The following is a 13,726-nucleotide window of genomic DNA, read 5'->3' as shown; positions in this document are numbered from 1 at the left end:
GTGCATGAATCTCTTGGGAGAATCACTCACAGTTTCCTCATCCCTTTCATAGGGTGAATCTATTTACATATTTGCCATTGTTTGGTGTAAAATGATGAGTATGAAGAGATTTTAAATCAAGAATAGGTGTTTGCTATTTGACGAATGGGATTGATGGGTGGGATTGTGAATGAGGGATTTTGTGCTGACTGTAGGGTTATAAGGGAGTGATAGGGTTTAGAAATGTAAATTAGGATTTGGGAAATAATTGGAATTTGTGTTAGGGTTTTAGGGTTTTGGGGATAAGGGGGTAGGATGAGTGTGAATGGGAGAGGGAAAGGGAAATGAAATGAGGGAAGTGTAATGGAGGGAAATGTGACAATGATGCAGGGGAACAAACAACAACAATGGCAAATTGCAAACCCTAGACAATTTTTGTAATGTAACTGTGTAGCAAAATAGCGTTTGTTTTTGCACCTATCTAAACACCATCAAAGCTGATTAAATCTCTTGTAATGGCAAAGTGGAATGTTTCACTTACTTGTGGAATGATTTTGGCTGAGTTTTGAAGCTTGGGAAAGATCATTTTGGTGAAATTTATGCTTGGAGGGAAAGTGCATCATGCCAATCTGGTGCACTGCACCCGTTCAATTCCCAGTATATTTCCTACACTCTGTGCGCCGCGCCGATCAGGTGCGCCGTGCCTCAACCTAGGTGCGTCGCGCCAGGAAGCTTTGCACAGTTTTGCTGCAATTTTTCTCTCCTTTGCCTCAAAGCGTGATTTCGCCTTGTTCTTTCTTTCTTTAGCTCACAAATGATGTCTTCAATACAAAAACACTTTATATACCCATTGAATTTAATTTTTCATTTAAAAAGAACCCACTTTCTAATGTTTGCTTTTTCACTTTGTTCTTTAAAAGGTTCTATTTCGCAGTTTGACTTTCTTTTTGACTTTTGATGGACTAATGCTTTGAATTTCTTGTCTCTTTTGTAGGAGCTGGAGTGCAAGGGTTTGGGAAGGTGACCCAGGGCTGCATTTCCGGACTTATTACATATAGGAAAATAAAATTACATGAAATTTTGTACATAAAACATAAAAACTTTGTTTTTCCTCAAAACAGGGTTTTGAGGAAAAATTAATCACTGAGCATGTCATTATTGAAATTTTTGATGTTGAGACCTTATTTGACCTCCTCATGTGCCTGCTGACCATTATTGAGCTTTTACATGACTATGATGACAAACCCTAGACCTAATGAGACCTAAAACCCTAAAAATGGCTTTTGCAATTAGAAAGACAGAAAATGATTGTAAATGACCTGAATTTGTGAAAATAGGCCAGCAAGTAAAGGCAATGAGGGAAAATTGATAATATGCCACTAACATCAGATGATCCATGATCCTAATGGAATGCAGCTGATCGGATGAGACACCTAAAAATGCATGCAACAAGAGATTTTTTATCACTGATGGAGGGATGAAGATACCGACACTAACAAAAGGAAGGCAGAAAAAGTAAGAGTAAGAGTAAGAATTTGACAACTTCAAAGAGAAGAACAATAGTTTGAAGAGTTAGTGAATAGAAGCAACAACCTGAAACAAAGAGAAAGATGTAATAGTAAGTGGCAGAGTATGGACTAGCCCAAGGATGTGCTAGAAATGGAGATTGAAGACTTATGGTAGTTGATGATGAAACAGTCGATATTGAGAAGAATGACAGCAGGAAGGATGATCAATTAGAACTTGAACCTGGTTGACAAGGAGAGGAAGATGAAATATAAGACAACAAACATACAACAGCAGGAAAGGCGAAGAGCATTCAGAAAACTACAAACTAAAGTTTGGGACCCTTGAGGTTTTCTATCAACATATGAAGACACATGATTAGGAGATCATGAATGTTTTCTACTTTGGGAGTCTGATGCAGGAGCATTCAGCTCAATAATATCATTGTATTTTAGTAGACATAGGGGTCTTGTGTTTTAAGGAAGTTGGTTTCATAAGTGTTGAAATAATGTAATTATTAAGGTTTTCAATGATTTTAATGAGAGAAGCTAGAATAGGGATTTAATTAAGTATAGTGAGGCATATTTGTAAATGTTCTCGAATGTTGGAGAACATGAGAGATTCAGGATAGTTAAGAGATTTGAGAATCAGTTGTAAATCTTAGATTAGGATTTGGTTTCCTGATTTGTGGATTAAAGAGGATCCTTAGGGATAAAGATGAGATTTTAGGATTTTGTTGAGAATTTTATGGATCTAAACCAGGAATTGGTGGTAGAATCCTTTTGTATAAATGTAAGCCTAAAAGGCATAGTTAGGGGTTATCTAGTTAGTCAAGTTAGATAGTTAGAGGTTGTGAGTTAAAGGTTTGATTGTAAGCCTACAGGTAGTTAGGAAAACAGAGACCACTGATACAGAAGATCAGGCCAAAGAGAGAGTTCCTGTGTAAATACTTGTTTATTAATACAAAAAACTCGATTCTAGGTTTATGTGTGTATGGAGTAATTGAGTTATAATCTATGTGTGAACTAGAGTAAATTCTATGTAACAAAGGTTGCAGGTGGAGTTTGAGCATAACACAGAGAGGAAGAATGATATGAAGGATTGTATTGGATCGCTTGAATCCATTCGAAGAATCACAGTTGAGATTCAAGAGTGGCTGTGTCAAGAGCATGCAAAGTTAAATCAAGAGGGAGTTGTGTTGCAGAACAACTAAATACTGAAACTCTGAAGTAAAACCCGAAACCATAGAAACACTGAGAAATGGCATAAAAATGATGTAAAGGGAAGGTCAAAGAAATGAAGTGACGATGAATGGGAACCGTCGGATCCTTGAGATTGACGGATATTAATGTCAGAAGAAAATGGCGGAGGAATAGATCTGGATCGTCAAATCGACAGATCCATTAGATCGACGGTGACAACAACTGCGGGGAATAAGAGTGTTTGGATGTCTTGATCATGGTTGAAGCTCTGCACTCACTCCTAGCCGTTGATCTCATATTCAACCTTTTAGATCACAGTCAACTGCAGGGGGTTAAGTTGTTTTTAAACCATGTGATAGTTGAAGACCCGTAGGTCGTAGATTTGATGACCTCGTATATCCAACGGATATCGAGTCATAAAGTGATCAGACAGTAATCTCATAACGGACCCGAACATTTATAGATTAAGGATTTATAATCCTTTAAGGCTCTGTAAGGGTGGGTAAAGTCACGCAAGATTCTATGTGATATCACTGTTGACCATTGGATCAAGTGGGCTTTGAACAACCGTGGAGATTGAAGCCGATAGGAATTGGGGAAGAGCAGACCCGAAAAGTTTATCAACATGAGTTAAAGTTATTTGAGTTCCAGAGAATGAGTGGATATCACGCGACAGCCGTTGATCTGATGGAATGAAATTGATCAGTGGAGAGTGAACCCGAATAAGGGAAGCATCGGTAAATGTGCAAAGGCCGAGGAAAGGTGAAAAGTTAAGTTTGCGTGTGTTTTATGTGTATTTCTATTATACGAAGGTTATCGTAGAAATAAAGTGGATTAATGTATTTTGGGTTAAATTGGGTTAAACCAAAGTTTAACCATGGGATGGTTAAATGAGCAGATGTTAAGAATTAACTAGAGTGTTAAGTAATAAGTGTTAAGGATTAATTAAAGTTTAATGAAGGTGGAGTATAAATTCTCGATGGAGAGGCTGATTAAGGTTTAGACTATTGAATAGTCTTTGAAACATTTCCTCATGAGATTTTATTAAGGGGACTTAAACCTTAATTTATGAAGGTTTGACTAGGCAAGGTAATTTAAATTCCTAGGATAAATGAGATTATGCATTTTATATGCATATTGTGGGTATTGTCGGCTTAGGCTGGCATCATCAATGATGCCTGCCATGAGCATCTTATCCAACTCTAAGAAGACCTTCTCCTTATACTTCAGATTGAGATGGTAAGATCTTTTCTTAACCACCTTCGCATCAGGTTTTAACGTTATCTTCATAATGCCCAGGTCTCCTATTATCCCCTTTAACTACATAAACTTGGTAGGGAACAAATCCTGGTATTCGCGGAGCAATTCGATGATCTTATCTACTATCACGTCATCCCAGTAATCTCCAATCTTCGCAAATTTGGGCTCTGCCTCCATACCAATATTTACCTATTTCATTTTAGCAGCGCGGTTATATTAGGACTCTCGATCTATGGTCCTTCAACCTCGTGGTGACCCTCGGTTTTAGGGATATTAATATTTAATGGGTCCTCATCTTCTTCTTCAGCAGTCACATTATAGCATTCCAGCATGTGGCTCAACTGAGTAGTCCAATTGGGTTGAATCAAATCTAAAGGATCCTGCGGTATCCTAAAGATTGCTGCTTTAACTTGTTGTAGTGCTTCGTCAATACAGTCAGACCCATCTTCGAAGCTGAATGTCATTATGAACCCTTCATGTAAAATATCCCATTCACCTGTACCATAGTGGAGCTCTATCTCTAAATACCAGTTCATTGTGATGACATCCAAGGTGTGACAGAACAAATGCACCCATTCAGGTTGGTGCTTTGCTCCATAGGCCTTAGCCCATTTGGCCATGTGTGCATGCAGATCATCCTTCCTGTCATACTTGTATGTCATTTGTACCTTTGGCTTCCCAAAGCGTGTTCTCATCATCCTCCTCCACTTGCGCCAATCATCGAAGCTACCCTTGTGCATACCCCACCATCTCGCGGGCGTAGCGTGCAGTGTCCAGTCCATAGCATGGAATCACTGCTTCTTTGGTACTTCCCTCTCAAATGCATCCAAAAACACATCCACATCATTCAAGCCATCATAAGTGGGAATATTTCTTACCACTGATGACACACAGGGCAATGACCGGGTCATCATGTTACAGCTCAATGTGGTTACTTCATGTAGCCAATTTTGCCAACGCTCTAATTCTTCATCCAAGTCTGAGTTGCAGGAACTCTCGTGATCCCATGTAATTTTTCCATCCACTGTTAGATTCACCCAATCTTGGTCTCGAGCTATTATCTTATATATGCAATCCAAATAGTCATCACTCTCGTAATCGCGGACTGGTTCAGTATAGCGCGATCCTTTAGCAGGATCTAGGGGTACTATTATGCGAAGCAATTTCTTTTCAAATATCATCTTTCACTTCTTTAGGTTTATTACCCCATTCACGTCAGTAGCATAATCAATGCCAAGGAGTGTAGGGTAGGGGTTACTATCATCCACAATTTCTATCACTTCAAAGTCAGCGAATGCACACGTGCCTTCAATGTCTACAGTTACTCCTTGCAGCCATCCCATGGGGATGATATTCTACTGATTTTCCATCCTTAATTGAATCGGAGACCACTGTAGCATGGGTCTCCCCATCCGTTCCCAAGTCTACTTTAGTAAAACATTCACGTCTGACCCCAAATCCAGAATAACCTGATCCATTTCATATTCTCTTATCTGCGTGGTGAGTCTCATCTCATGCCCTATCCTTTCTTTATGCTTACCAATCTTCCGTACCATGCGCAGTTCACCTGGAGTGTTTCCAGCACATCTATTTATAAGTTCCTGTAATCCCTTCATAGCCTTGCTAGGTCTCTAGAAAGGTCATAAGTATAGAAGGTTCCATTTCCTGATCAGGATTATCCTGAATCCCTGAGGTAGAGGCCTCAGTGAAGCTCTTCTTTGCTTCCATGAATGTTTCGCGTGAGCACTCCAAATCAAATTCAGCCTCCTTCGCATGAGCTTTGTGAACCCATGCATTGTCTCTGGGATGTTTCCCCTTATCGTCGCCCATTGCAATTCCACTTCGGAGCACTATATTCACATTCAGATTCTCTTCACAAGGCTCATCCCTCATCATCTACAGTTCTAAGTCAGTTGTGGTGGTAACACCCCTTTGTCGTGTATCCTCACTATCAGTATAGGACAGTCCTTCGTCTCATGATCAAACTGAGCACAATATTCTCATGACGGACACATTGGTTTAGTGAATTAATGGGCATAGTGTCCTGGTCCTTTGTAGTTATAACATATCAGTTGTCCCTGACCTCTGCCAGGTCCTCCTCCACCTCGGCCCCGTCCGCGCCCCCAAAAACCTGTTCGTGCCATCCCAGTGCTCTATTTAAGAGGTCGCATTTTTTCATAAACTCTCTAGGTGGGTGTTCTGTCCATCATCAATTCATAACTTTGATAGTTGCATTCATCATGCCCTACCGACCTATAGAAGTTGCAGAATAGTTGTTACGATGTTTGTACAAACTTCTACAGTAAATGATAGTTATCAATCGTATGTTTCCTTTCTACTTGACATATAGTGCACCACAACGCAGGCCCCGTGATCGGTCCTGCTTGGGCTTCCAGCCTCAAAGGCATCGGTTCTCCTCCTGCAATATAGCTCGTAAAGACTAGGCAGTGGTCTTTGTCATGCCCCTAACCTTTACATTTCGGGCACCATATCTCTCTGCACGCCTCTAGTCGAACTATTCTGTCCTGCTTCAAACTTTGCATTTCAGGAGAATATTTTGCAACTGCACATGGATCTGCTAAACCCCCATATTTAGATCTTGCATCAGTGTTTCATGCAGTCTTATTGCAATCTCCAAGGCCTCTGCCTAAGTCGTAATCTTTTGTTGTGATAGTGCAACCCTTAGGTGAGGCAGGAGTGAAGCCAAGAACCATTCATGGTGTTGTCCATATGTTAAGTTCATATTAGCTTCGCAAATTTTACACTTCAATCTCTGATCAAATTCCCAATGTGTCTCACTTGGTTTCATCATGATTTCCTTGAACCCCACAATTGACTGTGCCTCGGATTTAGGCCTACTGAAATCTTTATTTAGCGCGGTCTGGATTTCTGCCAACCCAATGTTTGGGTTATCATTATAGTACTTGATGTACCAAGTTAGCGTGCAATCTTGCAAAGCACTAACCAATGCTGCCTTCTTCATGTGATCATTTGTGACACCCTGAGCTTCCCATACAACTTTTACGATGAACCAGAACTGGTCTGGGTCCTCATTTCCCAAGCCCTTAAACAAAGGTAGCTTCACTAAATTTGCCATGTTGGATTACAGTGGAGGTGTTGTTGGTGTGGGCGAAGTTGCAGGTGATGGTGGTGAAGTTGTAGGTGGTGTAGGTGGAGGTGGAAGTTGCGGGAATCCCTATTTTATTAACTGAACTGCACTTCGCAGAGAAGCCTGCACTACTCCCTCTTTGTCACCTAACGGAGGTGAAATCAATGGGCTATATTCAAGACCCTTTCTTCCTTCATTCCTGTAAGTCTTTCCACTTTGTGTAGCTCCGAACATCAAGGTAGTTGCATAACCCGGTTTTCACACAATAACATCTTAATCCAGGTATTTAAAGAATTCAAGTACTTACCTCGTGGACCTTTGAAAAAGCACCACTCTGGCTTGTTGTAACTAACTAAGGTATCAACCTCGTATTCAGTCACAAATCCTCCTATGATACGATCGAGCCAATGATCAACAGTGCAGGTGATCTTATCCTCAGAGGCTTCCAATCTCTATACCAACTCTGAGGTCCAGACAATAGGACCGTCAAGCCTCCACCTTCCTTGGGTATCCGCTAGCTTCGTGATCCACTTGTATAACTCGACTGGAAAGGAATAGAAAAATATCTCATGGATTTCTATATACAAGTACCTGTCCAGCCAATGTTCCTTTATTAGCCGTGGATTTTTGTTCTCTTCTGCAGCGAATTCATGAATATTCCTATCCAACCAGTCTCTGACCTCTTTCTTAGTTGGATTCCAGTGATATGACATCACACATCTCTCATGTAGATTCTGGTCCTGGCAATTGAACTATTTGTTGGCTTTGTGTGGCCTAACCTAGGTTCAACATTATTTAGCCAAACAAATCCCTACACTACTGGCCCTTTCGGCATCAGCCTGCGGAGTGCAGACCGAAGTCTCACTCGAAGCAGTATGGGGGGATACCAGAACCAAGTTTCTGCACCTTGAGATGGTCGTGATGTCAGTTTATACCATTTTCCCCTACTTTCGCGCAGGTCACTAAGCTTTAGGGCTCTATTAGTCTACCCTTTATTCTACCGTTCAGTACCTTCGTGAAGGTGTACGATTGACCTTCGCACAACCCCACCCCGTGATTCAGGTACTTCCGCGCAGCTATGACAACGTATTGCATAGGTTCCAAAGTTATCTTAAGTGTTTTACTTATCTTACTAATCAATCACGGTTAACGCTACGTAAACTGACATCCTTACTTGTGTTCAATTAACCAACACAATCACATATATTCGCACATCACATGAACATTGTAAATTAAACCCAAAACGCAATATAATCAAATGCATTAACAAGAACTAATTACACAGTAATTGCAGAATACTTCTCTTTATTGATATCTTTAAGTTAATGCAAACTCTATCCGCCCTACACACATATCTGCAAGGGTCCGCGCACTTAGCTCCAGACTTCCACCCTCGTCCTCTGTGCACTCAACTACAGAGCCTCTATCTACGCTAAGACCCAGAACACTTAGAATTCTCTACCAAGACTCCAATGCTTAACTCCTTACTTCATTCTTTGCAACCAACTACTTAGATCTTACTTACTTAGCTCCTTTTTATACAATCCCATGGTCCGTGGACCATGGGTGGATCTTTACAACCGAATTTACACTTTACAAAATAAGGATGGATAGCCCTTTATGACTCTTGACACCTTCACACTCCATAACCACAAAACGTGGAGACTTTACAACTTTATTACAAAATTGTCCCAAAACATGGGATTTTAGCCCCAAAACTGTCCTTGGGGGAACCCGTTCCCAACACTTATTTCACTCCTGATTGAGCAAAATCCTAAAATCCTTAAAACCCTAAAGCTGAACATATCTAGCCTAATATCTTTTTCCCAGTCCAATCATATTTGGTTGTGAACTTTATAGAGAGATCCCTCTCTGGTTTTGCAAGGCTAGCTACTAAACCATAAGTGGTTTGACGTTATCTCCTTCGATCTCCTTTCTCAACCTTGGGATATTGTGGAGGATAACATGGGGTATACATATGTAGAGTGAAAATTTCATTCTCATTGGCCTTAGTGTGTGATGGCATTTGTAGTTGGATACCAGGGGGAATGGTTGATGGTTTGAATTGGTAACAACCCATCAATGTCTCAATAAATCACACCCTTAGCTCCTCCTGAGCGAAGTTGATCAGCTCATTAGAGCCTCCGAGATCGGTGACAGTGTGTTTCATGCAAGGCTCACGGTTGAATCTGATTTGATTATTCTTTCCTTTATAGGGTAACCATAAGTGGGACCAGTCTGTGGAAAAGTATCTTTGGAGTTTACAGGACAAGTCCCTACTAAGGAGTAACCTATAGGCTTCCGGGATGTCAACCACAATTATTTCGATGCACTTATGCACCTAAGAATCAGAGGACAACCTGAATAGCACGTTATTCAATTTGCCGATAACCGGAACTTGGGACCTATCTAGTTGGGTTATCTTCGAGTCTATTTTCTCACATTGAATGTTTATTTTATTGCATACTATCTAGGGCATGATGTTGGTTGATGCACTAGACTCGACGAGGCAATTGTGCACATTGTAGTTAAACATTTCGAAGGTCATAAGGAAAGGGGGAGTTGAACCTCTTGAGTTTGTGTTTGGGGAATTTACAATGGCTTGAAGGTCAATCATGGCCTGAGGAGTTAGTCTTAGCTGATGAGGAAGGCTTCGAGGCTGTGGAAGAGGCAAGGAAAGTTTTGACGATCAACTCATGCTGGCTAGTCAACTTGGCCAGCTCATACAATGATATGTTGGCTCATGTATTCTTTATGTCATTAATGATATTATACTCCAAGTCCGTGGACGAAGTGTCTTCTAGAGAGGTTGTGGGAAAGAGGTGGTTTTAATTGTACCGCCATTGGTTAAGCTTATGGGTATGTAGGCTTCTCCTTTGCCACCCATCGAGGAATCCTTAGGGCTTTGGCTAGGTGCCCCCTTAGGGGAAGGGGTGGATGGTTGGCTAGTGTTGTTGAGTGGAAGGATCCTTCTTAACAAAGCCCTTCTCTTTTCTTCGAGGGTGGAGTTTGACAGAGGCCCCTTACTCCTGAGGCTGTAACTTTTGGGAGGCTTCAGGGGAGGGGTGTCTCCTATAATGGCTTCTTGAATGGCCATAACCTCTCCTCTGTGGATGAATTCAAAAGCTAGCACAACGAAAGGAGCATCGTCATTAGGGGGTGTGGTTTCCTCTTCTAGATTGTTGGATTCCTCCTTAGCCTCTCCTGTGGCCTGATCTTCCAAGAGCTAGGTTACTATGACGATCATGTTTTGGATCCACTGAGGGCAAATCTTTTCGGAATGAGATGCGTCATGGAAAGTATAGAAATTGTCCTTTAATAATTCTTCCATATTAAAATTCGTATTGGATCCTTGAGGTGATTTAGCGGGTGGATTGTTGGTCTTTTGAAAGAAAGGTTTCATAGGTTTCCCTCCTAAGGAGGAATTACTAGTCTTCCTTTTCAATTTAGAAACCTTATTTGTCAACTACTTTAAAGATTTGGCTAACCCTTAAAAATCAAAGGAATCTTTGTCTTTTATCAATGGGCTTACTGGTTAAAGCTTGATTTTTCTTAGCAGATGGTTTAGTCTCATCTCGCGAATCATGCTCGAGGGCACCTATCGACAAAAAATATTTCTCCACTTCCAGAGTTGTTGTGAAGTTCTCTACTAAGGTGAGTTTAGCCTGCCATTTAACAAACACAGTAATGTCTCGCAGAAGGGCTCTGGTGTAATAATCAGTGGTGATGGAATCATCAAGAGCCACATGCGTCAGAAACTTATTCAAAATGGTATTGAATTGTTGGTTGAAATATTTCACCTTCTCCTTCTTATGGCACTTTAATGTACCGAGCTCATTCAGGAGCATAAAAGGCGTATTATCTTCCAAAAACTTATCAAGGAAGGTTTTCGAGAATTCTTCCCATGTTCGAATCAAAGCTACAAGCATAGATCGATACTATGTAGTAGACTTATTTTCGAAAGTGTGAGAGAATAGGTGACAAGCCATGTCATCATGATGCACTCTCATCATCTGCAAGGCTAAGTAGAAATTGCTGATGTGATCGTCAGTTGAGGTTCCCTTCTCAGGGTCAAATTTCTGGAGTTGTTTCTTGAGATGGTAAGGCATGTCATGGAGTTGGCCTCGGAATCCTAATGGAGATTGAGCCATCCATGCCAAAGGCTGATGGCATTTGCCTCTCGGTGGGGGAGGAAAAAGGGGGTTATTGGGATTCCCCTCCGACTCACTCTCCATGCCTGACCCCCAGCTATTGTGGATAGGGTGCTTGCCATTTCCCCGAGGAACTCTAAAGTGTCCTAGGTCCCAAGTGTTTCTCGCATTCCTGAAGTTCGTCGGGTTCCCAGGAATCTTAGAAGCCACTCATTATTGTAGAAGTTAATGTGGTCCTTAAGATTATCCTGGGTCCCTTGCCCCAAGGGCCCTTCAGTATTCTCTCTTAGAGGTTGGTTGTTCACAGGGGTATCTTCTGGGGGTGGTTGATTGTTTCCCTATGTTTCTCCCCATCATGGTTGGTTGTTTCCCCCGGTGATTGTACTCCTAGGATCTTCTCCTTTAGATGTCAGGGGAATGTCTAAACCCTTGATGGAGAGCCTTTTAACGACATCCACATAGTCATCGAGCACTAACCTGATTAACTGTGATATGGAATTAACCAAAACATCTTGGCACATGTGATTAGGTGTGGATTTGTGCGGATTGGATAGGGAGTTAGTGGTAGGAATGCACTTTAAACCGCCGGCGAAATGACAAGTAATAGGGCGCATGGCGCTCAACTTCTCATTGGTGACTTCAAAGAGAGGAATTTCATGTCCTTCCAATACATATTCAAGTGGGGGAGGCTGGGAAGTCCCTTGCTTGGGCTTCAAGAAATGTGGACCGAAAATGGGATGGTACGGTATTTCAGGAGGGGGGGGGGGGGGGGGTGGGACGGGGTGGGTTACTAGCTTGATGTGAAGTTTTGGTGTGAGTGCATGTATTTCTATATGCCATCAAGCCCTCCTTCTAGTGCCAAATATGTTGGCGGGCCAAAATGCTCCACCAATAGTAAAGAGGATCTCCCCGGTGTAGGATCCCAACTAGACCCTGTGTTGTTTGATATAGGGATCCCATCTGGTATGTAGGCCCGGTTGCCACTCAGGTGAGTTGACCTCGCTTCGGATAGAGGCGGGATACAAACTCAATTGAATGCATGAACTTCAGTAAATACAAGGAAATAATCGAGAAAAGGTTTATATCATGAACACCATGAATAGGAATATTATAAATAAAATAAACCTTACATAAAGGAAATGTTAGCAGACTTCAAATATGATTCATATATATAAGAAAGTGCTCAACAACTATAAAACAGTTGACAGTAATCAAGAATCTATAAGAATAAGCGAGTATATATTTTAAGTAAGATTACAAAAATATCAATGAAGAAATTCACCAATAGAAGCATAGATTTAGCAAGTCATATACCATCCATGCATAGAAAAACAAAGTTTTTGGCACAAGACAACACAAGAATAGACTATGTATCAAAAAACTCTCAGGAACATCCGATCCATCAAGTAAATAATACTCATGGCACAACGGGATAAAAGGTTTGTGTAATCCAATAGTGGAAAATAACAATTACTCCTTGCATATATCAGAAGAGCATAAGTTCTCTCAAAACAATATTGTCCCAAAATAAGTCCTTCGATAAAAGTCTAGTAAAATGTGTCATGAGGGTGTATTTATAAAATGAGGGTGATCCTTGCCCTACCCCTGACCTTTTGTTTTCCTCATGAACTTTCAACTACCTGGTGACCTTTAGACTTCTTTATGACTCTTTACATTCCAAAATTTCCCTATCCTATCCTAATTTTCCAAAATCACAAAATAAGCCAACAATCTACTCCATCAACTTAACAATAGAAAATTCAAGAATGTTTAGGTGGAGTTGCTCCATTAGCTAAGTGCACCACAACTTGTATTCAGCTACAATGGGGGTGATTTGTGGTTGTTTGTCATCATGTATATACAGGCATTCATGGGCGTTTGGTATGAGAGTGGTTGTTTTGGCATTCACCCAATTGCCCAAGGTTACTAGTTTTCTATATGTTCTCATTGGTTCCACCACATAGAATGTGATATTCTCCTTTGTAACAGGAAGATCATCTACATGGGTGAACTTTCTATATGTCTCGACGAATGCCTAAACTTCGAGTGAGATATCCTCTTGCTTCCTCACATGCCCAACTTCTCTAATGGATGCAACTCCATGGACCTCGATCATTGATTCCAGACCACTGAAAAGGTGTCTATATGAAGCCAACACCCTATCTACGTCTTTGGATAGCTTGTCCTTTAACTGGATATTGATGCATATCTAGACCTTGGCATTTTTCATGGTGATCTAATCCTTCTTTGGGACTACCTCTGGTGCCCCCATATATTTGATGGACCACTCGTGCATACTATCTGGGGTGGTAATGGTTTCCATTAGCATAGCAGCCCTCTCTTTTTTGTGGGTTTGTATGGCCAAGATCAGTGCCACCGTGTGATATAGTTTTGAAATCTCTTCATAGACCATATCCATGGTTTCACTCAGCATCTTGGCCTCATCTTTGATTACTGCCTGGAGTTTTGTTGTACTGGAATGTACTAAGTGGAGGGCTACATTCTCTTCCTCTGCTCTC

This window comes from Pinus tabuliformis, chromosome 2_1 (genome assembly GCF_031772625.1).
Source record: "Pinus tabuliformis cultivar Carrire ecotype Pingquan chromosome 2_1, CPIR1, whole genome shotgun sequence".
Lineage (NCBI taxonomy): Eukaryota > Viridiplantae > Streptophyta > Pinopsida > Pinales > Pinaceae > Pinus > Pinus tabuliformis.
Note: the sequence above shows the minus strand (reverse complement) of the source record.